Genomic DNA, 20,963 nt, shown 5'->3' with positions numbered 1-20,963 from the left:
ATTTGTGGATACATCTTAGCTTGCTGACATATAGTGCAACCTTCCATAAATTTCTAAATGTCATTAGACATTGTATTCCAATGGAAACTCCTCTTGATTTGTTCAAATGTTTTATCAATGCCAAAGTGACCACCCATGCCACCGAAATATTTCTCTTTTATAATATTTAGCCTCATAAAGCATCTTGGTATGCAAAGTTGAGAACCTTTGAATAAAATATCATTCTGAATAATATATCTAGAAAAATTAGTATGATATTTTCCTATTAATTTAGTGTAAATTTTGAATGCTTCTCCAAAATCTAGATCTCCTTCATAGAGATTCTTGAAGCCATCAATCCCAATGCTTTGTAATTCAATTTCTTCAATTAGGACAACCATTCTACTAAGGGCACTAGCCACTTTGTTTGCTTGACCTTTCTTGTGCTTCAATGTGAATGTATATTCTTGTTGTAGCTGCTCCATCCATTTGATATGCTTCACACTTAACTTTTCCTGAGAATTCAAGAAACTAAGGGCATTGTTAGAATTCTTTTAGAATAACTGAGAAGGGGGTGAATTAGTTATTCAAGGTCCAATAATGTCCAATAAAAGTTTTCAAATCCTTAATGGCATATAATTTAAATTATCATGCATACAATTAAAAATTAAACAATCATGAAAAGTAAACATGCATCACCACATAACACTAAGAATTTTGGTGACCCAAAAACCCTCCAGGAATAAAAAGGTAAAATTGGGGTGGGGATGATACCCACCAAATTATTGTGCAATAGATTTCAACCACTTCTGAAGGTTTTCCCTGTTAAAGGCCTGCCCTATTAAAGGCTTTACACACTATTAGATGTGACCCTGTTAAAGGATTTCTACACCTTGTTAGGAGTGTGCCCTATTAGAGGACTTAAGAACATTCAACTTAGAATGTCACCCTATTAAAGGATTTACATAGAGCTATGAGGCCCACCCAAGTCTATGGGATTTACAGTCACCTTCCCAAAAGAATCTTTTATCACTCTCTAAGGATCTCCTATCCTTCTCCTGAGGATCTCTTATCCTTCTCCTAGGGATCTTCTATCCTTTTCTTGAGGCTTATCCACCTAGCTATTAAGCTAACCTAGCAGTGTAGGATTTTAATGTCTAATACAATGGTAAGAAAGTATTAGAAAGGTTTTGACTTGATAAAGATTGCAACTCTAACCTTGCAGATTTCAGATCTCTTCAGTTCTTTTATTTTCTTGGCTTTTCTTCCTTGTCATGCTGATAGCTTGTTCACCCTTCAAGATCTGTCTCCTTGAGTTCTTCCACTCATTATGCCAATGCACTCTATGGTCACTTGATCAACTCAAAGTCTTGATGCTCTGTGCTTATTCCTCACTGTGTCCTCTTCTTGACACTTCACACTAGCTTTCTCTTGGCTTCTTTGCATGACCATAATTATGACCAACTCCCTCACTCACACTTTCTAACCTATAACTCCTTATAAATAAGTTTTGTTCTTCATTTCCCACTCAAATCTTCCCGCTCATCAATTTGATTTGATCTGAGAGAACAATATTGTTTTCCCTCCAAATTATTTCTTCTAGAAACTTCATGATAAGTCCATCAGTATTCACCTTGAATTGGTTTGCATGGTTTACATAAAATTCTATGACATCTACTCATCATCCTTATCATCCAACTAATTCACAAAATTCAATGTAACAAACTTATCGTTACTGATCTAGTGAATCTTTTGACTTAACAAATAATGCAACAACTTGACATCATTGGTTTAGTAATGCTCAAAACTTTCTATGTTACTTGGCTTCTACTACATTTACTGATGCTCAACACCTTCTATGTTACTTGGCTTCTACTACATTTATGCCATAGTGCTCAACTCTTGTTGGATCCTGAGTTACTCGACACATGCTGACTTTTGTATAGTATGGCATATGAACATCTCTTTTACTCGAGATATATAATTTTCTAGATCACTTAGTACCTGAATGATTCTTGATTTTCTCAGCATCCACTACCTTTTTTGATGCTTGGCACCTAAAGGATTGCTAGGCACACACTAAAGTCAAACTTACTCAACTTTAACTAGCTTGTTTGACACTCACAAATGAACTTAGTTAAACCTTACATCTTTGATGTGTCTTAGTGTGTCCATTCCCTGTGTCTTAGAGTATGTCATCAATACACTATTTCATTAATGGCTTAGCTAATCTTTATACTTCATTACAACATCATAACTTCAACCTTTCTCTAGGTGCTCTAGTTACATCTTATTGATTGCCTCCTCCTTGTCAATCGACCAATTGATAGTATTTGGATCACTTAAGCAATTGTCATTCCTGCAAGTAGCAAGTTTGACATCAATGACAAAACAATGATTGAAAACATTCTTTACCAGTTCCATTATTCTTCATTCATGATCTTTTCAATCATTTCCAATAATCTCCTTCTTTGGAATTGATGGCAACCCAAACTGATCAATTGATTGAGCTGATCAACTTAGTTACCACCAAAATTATATACCAAACATAAAACTTGTTGTCATTACATATCTTCCTTTTTGTATCATGTCTCCCTCTTTTGTTGATATAAACTGAATCCTTTGTTCTGCTTCTCCCTCTTGACTGCTGCATCCTTACTCTGTATTCTTGGTCCTTCATAGCTACTTGCTGATCAGTTTCTTATCTTTTCTGAATCTCCCTCTTTCATCTCTCTCTTTTTTTTGGTCTACTACTAATCTCATACATTCTTATACATCTCCCTCATATCTTTTATTGATTAGTTTCTCATAAATCTCCCTCTTTCACATAAATGCCAAAGGTGTAGCATCTTCAACATGCTTGGTGTAAGCTTTGCATCTTATGTCTTTTTCCTCTGTCACCATGCTTCTGACTGATCTGGAATTTCTGTTCCTATTGTCATCCTCTTCATCATTCTTTTGATATTTCAAAGATCTACTCCTGTTGATGCAGGGAAACTTCTTTGTTGCTTTAGACTACTTGAGTTAGGGGTTTTACCCCCAACTTGCCTCTAACATATTCATAAGTATCCTTGGGCAATGGTTTGGTGAAGATATCTATAATTTTTTCTTTTATGTGAATTTACTCCATCTTCACTTGTTTGTATCCCACCAATTCTCTAACATAGTGATACTTGATTGCAATATGCTTGGTTTTTGCATGCATTACTGGATTCTTTGATATGTTTATAGCACTTGTATTATTAGAATATAGTATCACAGGGTTGGTTACCTCTTCTTTCATTCCTTTCAATAGATGTTTGAGCCACACAATGTTTGTGCAATTGATTGCTGCTGCCACATATTTTGCTTCTGAAGTGGACTGAGATGTGCATGTTTGTTTCTTGCTAGTCCAAGTAACTAGCCTTTTACCTAAGAATAATGCTCCTCCACTTGTGCTTTTCATGTCATCAATGTTGCCTCCCCAATCTGCGTTTGTGTATGCATTGAGCTCAAACTTCTCATTCTTTTTGTAGTATAGGCCAAAATCATCAGTTCCTTTAAGATACCTCATTATCCTTTTTACTGCCATGAGATGATTTTCTCTAGGATTAGCAGAGAATCTATCCACTATTCCAACTGCTAATGCTATGTTTGGTCTTCTGTGTACAACATATTGTAGTTTTTCAATCATGGATCTGCACATTATTTGATTGACTTCAACTGATTCATCATTTTTGGATAGCTTATGTCCTATTGCCATTGGTGTGCTGATAGGTTTGGAGTCTTCCAATCCAAACATCTTGAGTATCTCTTTGATGTACTTTGATTGTGTCAAGAATATACCATGTTTTAGTTGATGTACTTGCAATCCAACAAAGAACTTGATTTCTCCAAACATAGACATCTCAAACTCATGTTTCATTTTATCAACAAAACTTTTGCAAGGTGCTTCCTTTCCTCCAAAAATTATGTCATCCTTTTTAGACACAAGGATATCCTTACCTTCTTCTAATTTGATGTACATGTTGCTATTATCATTAGTTCTTTCAAATCCTATTTGCACTAGATACTTGTGAAGTCTTTCATACCAAGCTCTAAGGGCTTGCTTTAATCCATATAGAGCCTTATGCAATTTGCATATCTTGTTTTTGTTATTTCCATCAATAAATCCTTTTAGTTTCTCTATGCAAACTTCCTCTTCAAGTATACCATTTAGAAATGTGGACTTAGCATCCATTTGATAGACTTTAAATCCTTTGAAGGATGCATATGCCAGTAAGGTCCTTACTCCTTCCATTCTGGCAACTGGAGCAAAAGTTTCTCCATATTATAGTCCTTCTTCTTGTGCATGCCCTTTATAGACTAGTCTTTCCTTGTTCCTTGTAATTTCACCATTCTCATCTAACTTGTTTCTAAACACCCATTTGGTTCCAATTACATTCTTGTCAGCTGGTCTTGAGACTAAGGTCCATGTCTTGTTCTTTTCAATTTGTTCTATTTCTTCTTTCATAGCATTGTACCAGTCATCATCTTTTATGGCTTCACTTACTATTTTTGGTTCCATTTTGCTGAGCAAACATGTCTCACTTTTGAATCTATTCCTTATCATTGGTCTTGTCTCTTTGTTTCCAATAATTTGATTTGTAGGATGATGTCTTCTTACATACTTTGCTAATACTGGTTCTTTCCTTGTTTACATTTTGTCTCTTTTAGAATATGAATCTTCATGTGTATTTTCATCAGATATTTCTTCATTTCCTTCATGTTGACAATTCTTAGAATTTGAATGAACATTCTTTGTATTCTACAGCTCGACTTTTGAATGTGTCTTTTGCTTGGCATTCACTGTCTATGACTCGACAGATACTAGATTTTGTTGTTGATTCTCATTCTGAGTTGCAACTTCACCATTATTAGGTATACCTTCATAAAAGTATACAAAGGTCTTGTATTCTTCTACTTTCTTGGTGTCCTCAACACTTTTAACTTCTACAAGCTCATCAAATTTCACATTTGTGCTTTCTACTACTTTGTTAGTGTTGACATTCAAGCACTTATAAGCTTTGCTTCCAGTGGAATATCCAAGAAATGTGCCTTCCTCACTCTTTGCATCAAACTTTCCATTTCTAGACTCTTTATATATATAACATTTGCATCCAAATATTTTGAAATATTTTACATTAGGAGAATGCCCATACCATAATTCAAAAGGTGTTTCATTTGTACCTTTCTTGACTTGAACTCTAGTGAGTGTGTAGACTACAGTACTTACAACTTCTCTCCAGTACTTGAGTGCAACCTTTTTCTCCATCATTAAGGTTCTGGCATAGTCAATAACTGATCTATTCCTTCTTTTTGCTATACCATTCTAAGGTGGAGTCCTAGGTGCTGATGTCATCCTTTTGATTCCTCTTTCATTGCAGAATTCTTCAAATTCTCTTGATGTCAATTGACCTCTTCTATCATATCTGAGACATTTTAGGCTCTTCCTAGTCTCTTTCTCAACTCTGGCCAAGTACCATTTGAACATTTGGAATGCATCTAATTTTTGTTTCAAGAACATGACTATCATCATCCTTGAATAGTCATCCACAAATAGTATCATGTATCTATCACCTTTGTAGCTTTGTACTTCAATAGGACCACACAAGTCAGTATGAACTAACTCTAATACTTCATTAGAAGTATAAGCCTTGCTTTTAAAAGTTGACTTGGTCATCTTCACTAGTTGGCATTGTTTGCACATGGTGTTATCAGGCTTCTTCAACTTTGGTAGACCTTTGACTTTCTTCATTTTGTTGATGCTTATCAGATTGTCAAAATTTACATGACATAGCCTCTTGTGCCATAACTATACATCATCAGTTTGAACAATGAGACAATAAGCATCTTCCATGTCTAGGTAGAACAAATTACTCCTAGTCTAGTCACCTCTTCCTATTAGACTTCCTTGAGAATCATAGATTTTGGCAACTCTATTTTCAAATTCAACCTTGCATCCTATCTTGCCTAACTATGAGACACTTAACAAGTTATAATTCAGGCCTTCAACATAGTATGCATTATCACATGATATCTTTTCAATAAGCATGATACTACCTTTCCCTTTAATCTGACATGGTGCATTTTTACCAAATCTAACACTATTTCCTTCATATTGAACAAAGGTAATGAACTTACTTTTATCTCCAGTCATGTGATGAGAGCATCTACTATCTATGATCCATTTTTTATTCTTGTTCATGCAGGTAACTAGGGCAATTGCTTCATCTTCATCTGATTCATCTTTCATAGCCACATAGACTACTTCATCGTCATTCTCGTGAGAGTCTTCTTCAACAGTGTAGCATATTTTTCCTTTACCTTTGTAGTCCTTGTTGTCCTCTTTCTTGTTATTGAGGTTGCCTCCATCCTTTTTCTTTTGTGTGCATCTAGCTACAATGTGACCAACTTCATTACAATTGAAACAAATGATTGGTAGATTACCTTTGAATTTGCCTCTTCCTCTGTGAAATCTTCTTGCTAGTAATGCCTCCAATTGATCTACATCATCTTCATCGGTGCTACTATCACTAGATACATACTTTCCTTTTCCACTCTTTTTCTTTGTTTTCACCTCCTCGTTGCCTTTTATTGTCATCTTGGCTTTGAATGCAGATTCAAAGTTTTTTGGCTTGTAGTTTTCAAAGTTGGATAAATCAAAGGCAGTGAGTCTTCCAATTATTCCTTCAAATATCAATGTGTTTCCTAGTACACATCTTAGCTCTTGGATTGATGATACTCTTATAGCATTGATAGGAAGCAAAGTTCTCAAGTATTTGCTACATATTGTTTCTTCTGATAACTATCCTCCTAGGCTTCTTATGGAACTTACCACTTCTTTCATTCTTGCACCGTATTGAGTAGCATTCTCTCCTTCCATTTTCATGTCATCAAACTTTCCTCTTAGGTTCTCTCTTTTGGATCTCTTGACATTATCATCTCCTCCATAGATGTTTGATAATGTTTTCCACATTTGATGTGCAGTATCACATTATTTGATGTCATCATACTCGGCATAGCTTAATGCTAAAGCAATATCTAACATCACTTGATTGTGCTCCTTCTTCTTGCTCATGTCTTCTGCAGTGAGGGGTCCTGTAGGGTCTACATGATCAACTATGATTGAGGTCTATGCATAGTCACCTATTGATAAAAGGTGTAACTTCATTAGACTTTTCCATGCATCAAAGTTGTCTTTGTTTAGCTTGGGAACTTCTCTCTTGGACATCTTGATCTTCCTATGGCTAGTACCTTGAAACAAATCAGCAGTGGGCTTTGATAGCAATTGTTAGAATTCTTTTAGAATAATTGAGAGGGGGGTGAACTAGTTATTCAAGGTCTAATAATGTCCAATACAAATTTTCAAATCCTTAATGGCATATAATTGAAATTATCATGCAGGCAATTAAACATTAAACAATAATGAAAAGTAAACATGCATCACCACATAACACTAAGGATTTTGGTGACCCAGAAACCCTCTAGGAATAAGAAGATAAAATTGGGGTGGGGATGATACCCACTAAATTACTGTGCAATAGATTTCAACCACTTCTGAAGGTTTTCCCTGTTAAAGGCTATCATATGTGACCTTGTTAAAGGATTTCTACACCTTGTTAGGAGTGTGCCCTATTAGAGGACTTAAGAACATTCAACTTAGAATGTCACCCTGTTAAAGGATTTACATAGAGTTGTTAGGCCCACCCAAATCCATGGGATTTATAGTCACCTTCTCAAAAGAATCTTTTATCCCTCTCTAAGGATCTCCTATGCTTCTCCTGAGGATCTCTTATCCTTCTCCTGGGGATCTTCTATCCTTTTCTTGAGGCTTATCCACCTAGCTTTTAAGCTAACCTAGCAATGTAGGATTTCAATGTCTAATACAATGGTAAGAAAGTATTAGAAATATTTTGACCTGATAAAGATTGCAACTCTAACCTTGCAGATTTCAGATCACTCTTCAGTTCTTTTATTTGCTTGGCTTTTCTTCCATGTAGTACTGACAGCTTGTTCACCCTTCAAGATCTGTCTCCTTGAGTTCTTCCACTCATTATTCCAATGCACTCTATGGTCACTTGATGAACTTAGAGTCTTGATGCTCTATGCTTATTCCTCACTATGTCCTCTTCTTGACACTTTGCACTAGCTTTCTCTTGGCTTCTTCCCATGACTGTACTTATGATCAAATCCCTCACTCACACTTTCTAACCTATAATTCCTTATAAAGAATTTATGTTCTTCATTTCCCACTCAAATCTTCCCGCTCATCAATTTGATTTGATCTGAGAGAACAATATTATTTTCCCTCCAAATTGATTCTTCCAGAAACGTCATGATAAGTCCATCAGTATTCACCTTGAATTGGTTTGCATGGTTTACATAAAATTCTATGAAATCTACTCATCATCCTTATCATCCAACTAATTCACAAAATTCAATGCAAAGAACTTATTTTTATTGATCTAGTGAATCTTTTGACTTAACAAATAATGTAGCAACTTGACATCATTGGTTTACTGATGCTCGGCACCTTCTATGTTAATCGACTTCTACTAAATTTACTAATGCTTGGCACCTTCTGTGTTACTTGGATTCTACTACATTTACTCTATAGTGCTCAGCTCCTATTGGATCTTGAGTTACTCGACTCATGTTGACTTCTGTATAGCTCGACATATGAACATCTTTGTTACTTAACATATACAATTTTCTAGATCACTTGGTACTTGAATGATTCTTAATTTTCTCAGCATCCACTACCTTTTTCAGATGCTTAGGACCTAAAGGATTACTCATCACACATTGAAGTTGAGCTTACTTGGCTTTAACTAGCTTGCTTAGCACTCACAAATGAACTTAGTTAAACCTTACATCTTTGATGTGTCTTATAGTATGTCATCAATACACTATTTCATCAATGGCTTAGTTGATCCTTATACTTCATTACAACATCATAACTTCAACCTTTCTCTGGGTGCACTAGTTACATCTTATTGATTGCCTCCTCCTTGTCAATCAACCAATTGATAGTATTTGGATCACTTAAGCAATTGTCATTCTCGCAAGTAGCAAGTTTGACATCAATGAAAAAGAAATGATTGAAAATATTCTTTACCAGTTCCATCATTCTTCATTCATGATCTTTTCAATCATTTCCAATAGGCATGATTGTTAGTATAAACAACAAATTCCTTTGGCAAAAGGTAATGCTTCCTTTTTTTGAGAGCTTGCACTACAACATACAATTCAAGATCATATGTTGAGTATTTTATTAGCATCATTTAATTTTTTAGAGAAGAAAGAAATAGGCTTCCCTTCTTTACTTAGAACAACACCAATGGCTAGATTACTAGCATCTGTTTCAACAATGAACACCTTCCTAAAATCAACCAAGGTTAGAGTAGGATATTGAGCCACTATATTCTTCAAATACTCAAAAGAATTATTTTCCTCATTATTCTAATATAATTTAGTCTTCTTACCTTCTTTGATTGTGTCAAGCATAGGGGCACATATATGACTGGAGTTCTTTATGAAGTTCCTATAAAATATAGCCAAACCATGGAAACTCTTTAGATCACCTTGATTTTTACGGGGTGGCCAACTGATAATTGCTTCCACTTTTCTTAGGTCCATCTTTAGGGTCCCTTTGGATATGAAAAATCCCAAAAAGGTAAGTTCCTCCTACATGAATGTGTACTCCTCCAAGTTGATGATTAGTTGGTGATCATGAAGTCTTTTGAAGACTTGATCCAAATGTATTAAGTGTTCTTCCCTGCTGCTACTAAAAATCATAATGTCATAAAGATAAAGAACAACAAATTTACCAATAAAATCAATAAATATTTTATTCATGAGTCTTATGAATGTACTTGGAGCATTAGTTAACCCAAAAGGCATTACACACCATTAAAATAGCCCTTCTATTTTTTTTAATGTTTTCTTACATTCATCTCTAGGTCTGATCCTTATTTGGTGATATGCTGATTTCAAATTTATTATAGAGAAATAGGAAGCATTTCCAAGTTGATCAAGTAGGTCTTCAATCCTTGGCATAGGAAATCTATACCCAATATTTATTTTATTTATGGCTCTACTATCAGTGCATAACCTCCATGTGCCATCCTTTTTAGGTGCAAGGACCAAGTGTAATAAACAAGGGCTCAAACATTTCTTAATTAGACCTTTAGTAAGAATTTCCTTGATTTGTTTTGCAATCTCTGAATTTTGGCTTTGAGTCATTTTGTATGGTGCCTTATTTGGTGAAGAAGAACCAAGTATTAGATCAATCTGATGTGTGATATCTCTAAGGGGAGGGAGGGAAGAGGGCATGTTACTTGCCATGACATCACGGTATTTTCCTAGTAGCCTTTTAACTTCTGCTCGTATAGGTGTTTTATCAAATTTATCACCATCCATAGGCTTCATGATTAGTATGAAACCTCCCTCTTCTAATTCTTCAATTGTTTTAATTATTTCCTTTTCCCCTATCACAACTCCTATGGTTTCCTTTTTTGATTTTTGATCTGGCAACAACTTCATAGTGAAGGTTTTTCCATCTTTGATAATTGTGTACGTATTTTTTCTACCAATATAAGTGGCATCCGCATCATACTAACATGGTCTTCCTAAAAGGATATGGCAAGCATTCATGTCAACAATGTCACACAAGACTTTGTCTTTATAGTCCCCAAGAGAATATTCTACAATATATTATTCAATAACTAAGGTTTTCTGCCCTTTAGTAAGCCATGAAACATTATAGGGGAAAGGATGTGATATTTTCTTTAATCATAACATCAGAACCATCTCTTTAGAAGCCAAATTCTCTATAGAACCAGAATCTATAAGTAAATTACATACCTTTCCTTGGCACTTAACCCGTGTTTTGAATAGGTTATTTCTTTAAGGTGGCTCTTAAGTATGTGGAACCTGTAAGAAGGTCTGGCTTATCATAAAGATTGTTCCTTCTTCAACCTCAAGTTTTGATGTGTCTTCTTGGACCAATTGTGTTCTTCTTTCACCTTGGTTATTATTTCTTTTCTCAGGACACTTGCCTACATGATGTCCCAATTGGTTGCACTTATAGCATTTGAGAGGTCCATTGCCTCTACCACCTCTACCTATGTTAAAGGTCTTGCCTCATCTATAGTTCCCTCTTGAACTTGACTCAATATAATCCTTGTTCTTTGGATTTTGATCTAGTAGTCTTGCTATTGCTATACTGCCCTTTGTTCCATGAGTTACCTTTTCCTTTGAAGGATTTTTTGTCACTCCATTTGTCTGTATTATGTTCTTGTTTCATTTTCCATTTCTCCTCCACTTTTATTGCTAATTGATAGTATTTATTTACTAACAAAGGGGTATGCAAACTCAACTTTTCTTGAATGGGTTCTTTCAAACCATTCATATATCTAGCAAGTTTCTCCTCTTCATCTTCCATTATATTAGTTTTCATACACAATTTGAGGAACTCTTTAGTATAGGTACTAACATCCATGTCTTTTTGTTTAAAACTTTATTTTCTTCTATGGAGTTGTACACCATAGTCTACTAGCACATAGGTTTCTCTTACTAATGCCACCATCCTATCCCAAGATGAGATCATGCTTCTTCCTTTCTTCACCCTCTCTATTTGGATGAAGGTCCACCAAGTTAGGGTTGCTTCCTTCAACTTGCACTTTTCCATCTTTACCCTCTGCTTCTCTACAATGTCCCCACACTGAAAGAAACTAGTCAAGGCCTTTATCCAATCTAAGGTTGCATCAACATTCATCTTTCCATTGAAAGTTGGTAAATCCAACTTTCCCTCTTGTTGGCACTCAAAATTGCAGCCCTAATTTTGAGTTCCATTGAGTGGATTAAGCCTTATAAATGCTTTTTGATGCATATGTACCCGACTATCCTTTTGCAACCTAAGAGGTGTTTAATGCTTCTATCACCTTCCATTCAGTATGTCCACTTATTCCATGAAGTTAAATTGCCATTTTGAGCCATTTTGTGAAGTCCTATTTTGAGCAATTGTCAAATCTGCATTTTCAAAGTGTCAAACAATGACAGGAGGTTGTGTTTGCAACTAAATATCTTGCACCCAGTAGCATTTCATGAATCACCACTTTGGGAGTGTTTAGTGTCCATACTAGAGAACCTATTTTTTAGATTTCAAGTCATTTCAAATCCTTTTAACTAGATTTTGAATCCCTCAAAGTTGATTATTTATTGATGTCATGCTGATGTGAATTATGCAAAATTTTGGAAGACCCTATTTGACAAGTTATGAATTTTGACCAGTTGACCAAAATGCTAAAATTCCTTTTGTGTTTCATTTTAAAGGTCAAAGACTTGCTCCATTTCAATTTTGAGCTTATGATGAATCCGTTTGGTTAGTTTCCAAATGCAATTTCTAAATTTTTATTGGTGTCAAGAAATGCAGATTTGTCAATACCCCTGTTCGTGATTTCATTTCTCAAAATACATGATAGGTGATTTGAATGGATTGTACCAATATGTTGTACTCAAAAAATACTTTAAGTGTGCCAATTTTCAAATCATGATGAATCTGTTTGCACACTTTTCCAGGTCCATTCCATTTGCAAAAAATTGTTTTTCTACCATTGTTTCTAGTCTGCAAATTCTGAGTAGCCCACTTTGACCGCTTGCCAAATGCATCCAGTTATTTTTCATGAGCCCAAATTGAAGATCCATATTCTCCTCATGAAAATAAACCAATGTCCCAATTTTCATTCTCCCAAGTGTCAGTTTACCCAGTTTTCAAAGCCAAATCCAAACACAGTCAATATCTTTTGACTGAGGATTTCTCATAAGATGAGATTTTAATGGTAAGAGTATGCAACACAAAGAATCAACATGTTTAATTCCAGAGCCCGATCAAGTGTTTGGGTCAGTTTCTAAGGCCAGTCAAATGACCTCCTGGCACAAGGTTGACAAGTTGAAATAAAGTGATAAAATAAATTTTTAATGACAGATCAGTAGTTGAATTTGTTTCAAATTAGTGCCAGATAATCCACGAACTAGTTTGAAGGTTTAGTTTTTTGGAAATGAATTTTTTTTAGCTAGACCCAATTTGGGGCCCTACTAACTCCATCAAATTGACAGTATAGGTGTTCACAACAAGAAAAGGATGTTGCATATTGCTAAAGAAATAGCTTTGTTGGCAAAAAATCTTCCTTTAGATTGGGAATCCAACATACATGTTTGAGTGGATCTTGTGAGAATGGATTTGTTGAAAGCTTTGATAGTGGGTCCCAAAGGAACTCCTTGTCAAAATGGAATCTTCATGTTCAATATTTATCTTCCCCCAGGTTTACTTTTTAGGTGTGGACATACTTCAAGTGTGAATGATTTTTTCACTAGTTGCTTGCATGTCACATGCAAACCCTGCCTAAAGGCTCATGTGGAATCTTTGGTGGAGAAATCAATCAAAAGATCAGTACCCTCATATGAGGCCATCAAAATACAATTGCAATGCCCTGATCAAAGGTGTGGGGTAGAGCTCAAGACAATAGACTTACTCAATTTACTTGACATTGATACTATCAAACACTATGAAAATTGGTTGGGGAATGCAATACAAAGCTCAAGAATGTCTTCTAAAAAAGAAAAAGACATGGAATTCAGTGAAAGCTTCTAAATTTCCTGACAACACATATCACAATAATGAGGATGTTACTTAAATTAATCACATTGTCACAGAGGGTCAAACTTTGACATCCATTGCAAGGTTGTATGAGACATCAGTAGAGGAAATCACTTTAGTAAATCACATTGATAATGTTGACATGATTCAATCTGGTCAACTTTTAGTTATACCTATTCATCATTAGATATCTAAAAGGGTTTCCACAAGTACAATGGATATTAATGAAATTATACCCAAGGACCAAAATATGGTAGCAACTTCAACTGTTGCAACAACATTAGTTCCTATGCCTAGACCGACTATAGCATCTCACCTCTCTCTACGATTTGTTAAAGGGATTGTTATTTCTACTCTTGGCTCCTACTCTAGCTTATTGTATTAGATGGTCAGTGCATTCAATCAAACAACAAATGGATGAAGTTTACCAACAAGAAGTAGAGGAGAGGACATCAAGAACACAATGCAAAAAATTTCAACACCAAAAGAAAAAGCAGCCAAGGAAGAATAGGGGATGTCAAAGGAGGCAGGGCAATTAAAAAAGGGGAAATGCATGCCATGTAAAAGAAGCATGAAACAAGCTCCCATCTGATCCTTGGCATTAATGTATAATTGAATTAAGGCACCTCTTGCATAAATAGATCCCTCCCTATTTGAAATGTTCTTTTCCAAATAATACGTAGATCCTATGCAAAAAAGAAGATATCCATATGTGAAAGAAGAAGATCACCTGTGCAGAAAGGAAGTAGCTAAGAAAGACTTCCACACTGAGAATAGAGGAGCCAACCACATTCAAAATGGGGATTTCGAAGAAGAATTTTCTATAGAACATAGGACATCCATGGCCAAAAATGTAGTCCACACAGGGGAGGTAGAGCAAACCAACATATAAAGGGAGCTTGAAGGACAAAATAGGTTGCATGCCGTGTGAACAAGGAAAACAATGAGAACATTAGCCCACATGTAATGGGTGGGTAGAATTTTAAGGGTTTAAATATAATTACACTCACAAAGAAAATTGTCTAAGAAGACAAGGCTTTGGAAGCCATGACCATGTGGTAGGCCTAGCCTATGAAGGGGCCTATAGGGTCCAAAGTCAAACATATTTTGACTCATGAAGTGTTAATAGCCAAGCGTATGAGCGAAAACTAAATTACAAAGGCCCTCCAATGCTATGCTCACCCCATGTAGCCATAAGACAAATCTTTAAAGCTCTTGATGTTAACGCTTGGGTCGTAAAAGCACAAAAAAAAATTCAAACCTCTTTGATGATATGCGTGCATGTGAGCATAAAGGCGTAAAGATTAAGTTTTTTGTATGGTCGTAAAGGAGGATGTGAGGGGGTCCCAGTGCTATGGGGATATTAGAAATATTAATATATTCACCCAGATGGAGGAATTAATTAATATTAATTAATTAATTAATTAATTCTAATTCTATGACCAATAGAAAATAGACAAGTGGCAAGGTGGCAAGAAGATTTGAATATGAAGTGAAAATTCAAATTTAGAGATATCACCAACACATGGTGTTTTCAAATGGAAGAATTAAATGAATTTAAAGTTTTTTATATAGTTTTAACTATATAATTTTTAAATTTTTTTCCATTTTTAATGCTCTGATTCAGTCCAGGAGATTGAATTTTAAATGGCCATAATAGGGGCATTTTTTGTCCAAAATAGGCAGTGCAGTATACCATTGGAACTGGGAGGAAACAAATTTTCCATTTTTGAGGTCAATTTTTGAGTAGGTCTTCACTAGTTCAAGTTATAAGTAGTTTTGTGTTTTCTGGGGCATTCTCAATGGAACGGGCAGAATTCATCATGAAGCATTAGAATCGGATAGGAGGCAGATATAAAGGCTTGTTGAAGTCTGAATGTGAAGAAAATTGATTCTAAGGGGTTTTCTTAGCTTTTAGAAATCATATTTAACTGATTTTCACTTTTACTTTGAGTAAAGTTTGGCATCAAAATTAGTTATGATTTTTATCAAATATCTGAGATATTTTGTGCTGTTGAGGGCCAAATGATGAGGATTTGATTTTGTAGTTGAGGGGAGAGATTAGAGAGATGTTTTTACCTTCTTGAGAAAGAATTCTGAGGGGTCACATGTCAAATGTAGATCAAATATGGGAATTAATTTCTCCTATATCATTATCTTTCTCTTTATTTAAAGGTTGTTGATAGTTTTCTCTATAATACCAGCAGGGTTCCAATGTTCTACTATAAAAACCATGGTTGTTGATGGTTTTACTTCCTGTCTATTGAGCTGAGCTCTAGCAATGAAGGCCACACACCCACACTTGTGTAGATTTCTTTTCATTTTCATGTCTTGTTATTCTAAGATAAAATGGAATTTCATGCTAGATCATGTGAATTATTTAGAGTTTCATTTAGTGTTACCAATTTGTGTATTCGATCTTTGTAAGGATGAATACAAAGGGGATTTATAATGAATCATTTGGGTTTTCTTATTTTGTCTCCTAATTCTTCATATACTATTGACTTTGAGATGAAATAAATAAGGTTCATTTGATTTAAGGTAGCTTGGATGAGTTGTATGTCAGATCTATTGTTGCTTTTGATTCAAGGGGTCAAATAAATGCTTCAATGTTCTTATAAGGTTTTTGGGTGTATGGAAGGGATATCTCATAAGAATGGGATTTGGGGATTTTAGTTGAAAAACTTAATTGTAAAGCAAATAAGTTAGGTCATCTTGCTGGTAATGACTCTATGTTTCAATGGATAAGGCATTGATCACTATGTCAAATGCAAGCTGATATTAATGTCATTTGCACAAATCATTTTAATCAAATAATTTAGTTTTCATGTTTCGTAGTGGGCTAAAAAGAATTAACCCTCACTTAGCTTATGGGTTCATAGGTTATGATCTATAGTTGTTTCATTCCTATGGCATTGCATAAGTATTAGAAGATAAGAGGGGTTTTCATTTGCTATTATTAGGTTCAAATTTATGTTTAATTGCACTGGTACCATATCTCTGAACCTCAAGGTTAACCTACCTAGGTCTAGTAGAGCTTGAAGTGAAGGAGTTATGCCTTATAGTTGGCCCAAGATTGCAGTCAAGTGTATCCATCATAGGAATTTTCTAGCCTTAGGTGCATTGGTTTGGTTTCTTGGTTGTTTTCAAAACTGTTAAATCAAGAGCCAACACCTCCATGGTTCTCTTGTCCATGGATTTGAGAGAATTTAGGAGTGGTTTTTGATTTGCAGGGACTTCTTCAATTGGATCAAGGTTTATAGCCTTATTTTTCCTCTCATTCTTAGATTGCTCCTCCTTATCAAACTTGGCTTCAAGTTTTTGCAACCATCTTGACAATGCAACATTGGTTGGTGTTTTCTCTCTCACTGTCTTTGAAAGTTCTACATTTTCTACCCTTAAAGGTATTTCTTCCTCTTTAATAAGAGACATGGCTCTTATACCACTTTGATGCAGTGGAACCAGGTAGTGGGAATGGACAAGATTCCTAGAATCCTCTTCACTGAAGATTATGGAACAATGAGTGTCCTTGTAAAGAAAATCTGCCCCAAAACAACTATCACATGTTCTTGTTAAGATGGTAATGGTTGTAAAAACCCAACCACTCCTAGAAATCCCCAATCACAAGGAAAACCTATCACAAAGACAACTAATCACTAGTTGCTCTTAAGGGTATCACAAGGCTTATTTGACACAAAATCCCCCAAACAAAAATAAGGACTAGGGGTGACTTCCAAGCATGGAAAGGGTCTATTTAGGTCCAAACTAACATGAATCCAACATTATATTCAAACTATGCAACTTTCATGGGCTAGTTTCTTAACAAACTCAAGACTAGGCTTGTAGCCTTGAACATGGAAAATCACAAACATATCCTCACAACCTAAAGAAAAGAATCAATGATTTGGATACCCTTTTTTGGTTTATTCAACATATTAAAACCTTGGGATCTCAAGAGAAGTATGCATCAACTAAGTTTTTTAAGGCTCACTTAGGAATGTAGGCAATTAGGCCCCCATTAACAAATGAAATACCCTATCCCTTGATCACAACTTCAATCCAAAAATTGTAACATGAGGGAGATCATGTAAGATGATCACGCACCAATTTTCAAGCTTGGAAACCTTCTCTATAGCAAGTTATGGGAGATGTTGCTACAAATTTCTAGCACGCACATGGATAATGCATGCCTAAGGTATTAATTTTCTCTCTCTAGCTTGATTCTTTTGACCTAAAACCAAAATTAACATAAAATAATTTTTCCTAACTTGGATTTCACCCAGGGCCATTAAATTCCCATGGTGGAATCTTGAGATATGAGAGAAAATAGACAAAACCATAGGTAATGGCACAAAATAGGGACAACAATTATTAAAATGGGAATATCTTGGATTGTATAGTGAATTAGGACCTCATTCCAAGTGTAACAAAAAGAAGACTCATCAAGACATCCAACTGTATCAAATATCCCTACTTATATGTTAGAGGGAGTCCATACAACATGTTTCAGCAACAAATTTACAGGAAAACTTGATATTTTTATTGATTTGAAGGAAAAATTGCATATCTTTACCTACCACCCACCTAAAAAGGATAATTTAGGCCTTCCTAATAGTTATAACAACTATTTTAACCATATATAATATTGGGGTTCAATTTACAACATTTAGAAAACAATTGCTAAAAAGTTGCTGAACAACTTTTAGCAACTTTGCAATTTTAGTGCATTTTTTCCTAAGTTAACCAAATTGGGTTCTAGCTAATCCAAAATGGAGAAAAACATGTTGAAACATGAAAAAATAATCTATCCTAATATTCTATGCTATTTGACACCTTTGACCATAGTTGACCAAAGGCTTATAGTACGCCAATCTTGGAACTGGGTCTAATGAAATTAGCCAATATTCCTAAACAATCCTAAGGATTCACAAGACTTCAAATTTAGTCTTTCCATTGAATTTCATGATTATATATTGTGGTGCTCCTACACCAAAAATATTCTTCTAATAGAAAACTCTCCCTCTTTTATATACTATGCCAAAGATAATATTTAGTGAATTTAAATGTACCTGATGCATTGATTCATATGCAATATTCCCTTTCATTACTGCATCAAACTCACTGATCTCAACATGCTCAAGTTGATGCATCACTAAAAGTAATTTAGTGAGTTTCAAATAAGGAAATAATTCCTAGCTTACCTCTTAGATACAAAAATTCATCCTTAGGTAATTTCTTGGTGAATATGTCTACAATTTGTTCTTTAGTATTTATATATTCTAATCTCACCTCTTTGTCTTGCACCAATTCTCTCTAAAAATGATATTTTATTTCAATGTTCTTGGTCTTGGTATGCATCATAGGATTCTTTGATATATTAATTGCACTGGTGTTATCATAGAAGATAACCATTGGATCCTTGATCTCCACCTTCACACCTGCCAAAAGTTGCTTGAACCAAACAATATTGGAACAATTGACTATTGCTACAACATACTCTGCCTCTTCTATAGACAGAGAGATACAATTCTACTTCTTACTTGTCCAAGACACTAGTCTCTTACTAAGAAATAATGCTCCACCATTGGTGCTCTTCCTGTCATCAACACTTCCTACCCAATCTACATTAGTGAAGGCTTTCAAATCTAAATTTTCTCTTTTCTTGTATCATAATCATAATCTTCAGTACCCTTTAGATACCTCATGATTCTTTTTATTGCCATCATACAATTTTCTTTAGGATTAGTTGAGAATCTTTCCACTATATCAACTATAAGAGCAATATCAGGCCTATTGTGTACTACATACTAAAGTTTACCAATCATTGATCTCTATGTGGTCTAATCTACCTCCTTGGAATCATTGTTTTTGGAAATCATATGTCTAGTAGACATAAATGTTTCAACTGGTCTCGAATCCTCCATTCCAAACTTCTTCAATATCTTCTTGATATACTTAGATTGAGTAATGTAGATACCATATTTCTTCTATTGAATCTACAAGCCAACAAAGAATTTGATTTCTCCAAACATTGAGATCTCAAATTCCTTATTCATTTCCTCTAAAAAATGTTTTCACAAATCATCATTTCCAGTAAAAAATGTATCATCCACAAATATTTTTGCCAACATAATCTTCTTATCTGGTCCTTCTTTGATGTAAAAGCTGATGTTATCATTTGTCCTTTGAAAAAAAATCTTCATCAAATAATTATGAAGTCTTTCATACCAAGCTCTGGGAGCTTTCTTAAGACCATAAAATGCTTTGTGTAGTTTACAAACCATATCATTTTTGGTAGGATCTACAAAACCTTCAGGATATTCTATGTAGACTTCTTCTTCTAGAATTCCATTCAAGAATGCAGATTTCACATCTATTTGATACACTTTAAAAACTTTAAGTGCAACATAAGCAAGTAAGGTCCTAACACCTTCTAATCTTGCAATGGGAGAAAAAGGTTTACCGTAATAAATACCTTCATCTTGAGAGTTACCTTTGCATACTAACCTTGCTTTGTTTCTTGAAAATTCTCCATCTCCATTTAGCTTATTTCTAAACACTCAGTTAGTGCCAATTACATTCTTATCCTTGGGTTTAGGAACAAGAGTCTAAGTCTTATTCCTTTCTATCTATTCTATCTCTTCATTCATTACTTCAATACAAATTTTATTATCCAAAGCATATTTAACTATTATAGGCTTAAATTCAATAAGAAAACATGTACCTTTCAATTTTTTTCTTATCATTGTATCATCTAATTCATCTCTAATGAATTTTTAAGGTACATGGAGCTTTCTGACATATCTTGTAAGTACAAGTACTTTGGATTTAGATCTTATTTCACTGGCCTCACCATGATCTTCTTCATTATGCTCGGATCCCACTATCTATGATTCAGGTCCTTTAGACTCAGACTGAGGTTGCACTAGTTGTAACTCGGTAGCTTTTGACCGTGACTCAGGTCCTTCAGACTGTGACTCAGGTTACATTGGCTACAACTTAAGTGCTTCTAGAGATTTTGTGGACTCGATAGGTGAAGTTTTCTTACTTCCAATTGGATTAGACAATGTATTAGGTGTTGGAAATATTCAAGACTATGCTAAGTTACTGAGAGGGGAGGGGTAAATCAGTAACTTCAAAAATTTCTACACCAATTTAAATTTTGAATCTAATAAACCATTTAAAATTTAATTTATCACATTTGATCTAATTGCATGCATGTGAAACTAAAAATATAAGAGCATCCATAACACTTGAACACAATGATTTGGTGACCTAGAAACCTTCCAAATAGAAAGTAAAA

Source organism: Cupressus sempervirens, chromosome 8 (genome assembly GCF_028749045.1).
Source record: "Cupressus sempervirens isolate cs-2001-9-10 chromosome 8, ASM2874904v1, whole genome shotgun sequence".
Classification (NCBI taxonomy): domain Eukaryota; kingdom Viridiplantae; phylum Streptophyta; class Pinopsida; order Cupressales; family Cupressaceae; genus Cupressus; species Cupressus sempervirens.
The sequence above is the reverse complement of the archived record's forward strand: the minus strand, read 5'-3'. Positions refer to the sequence as shown.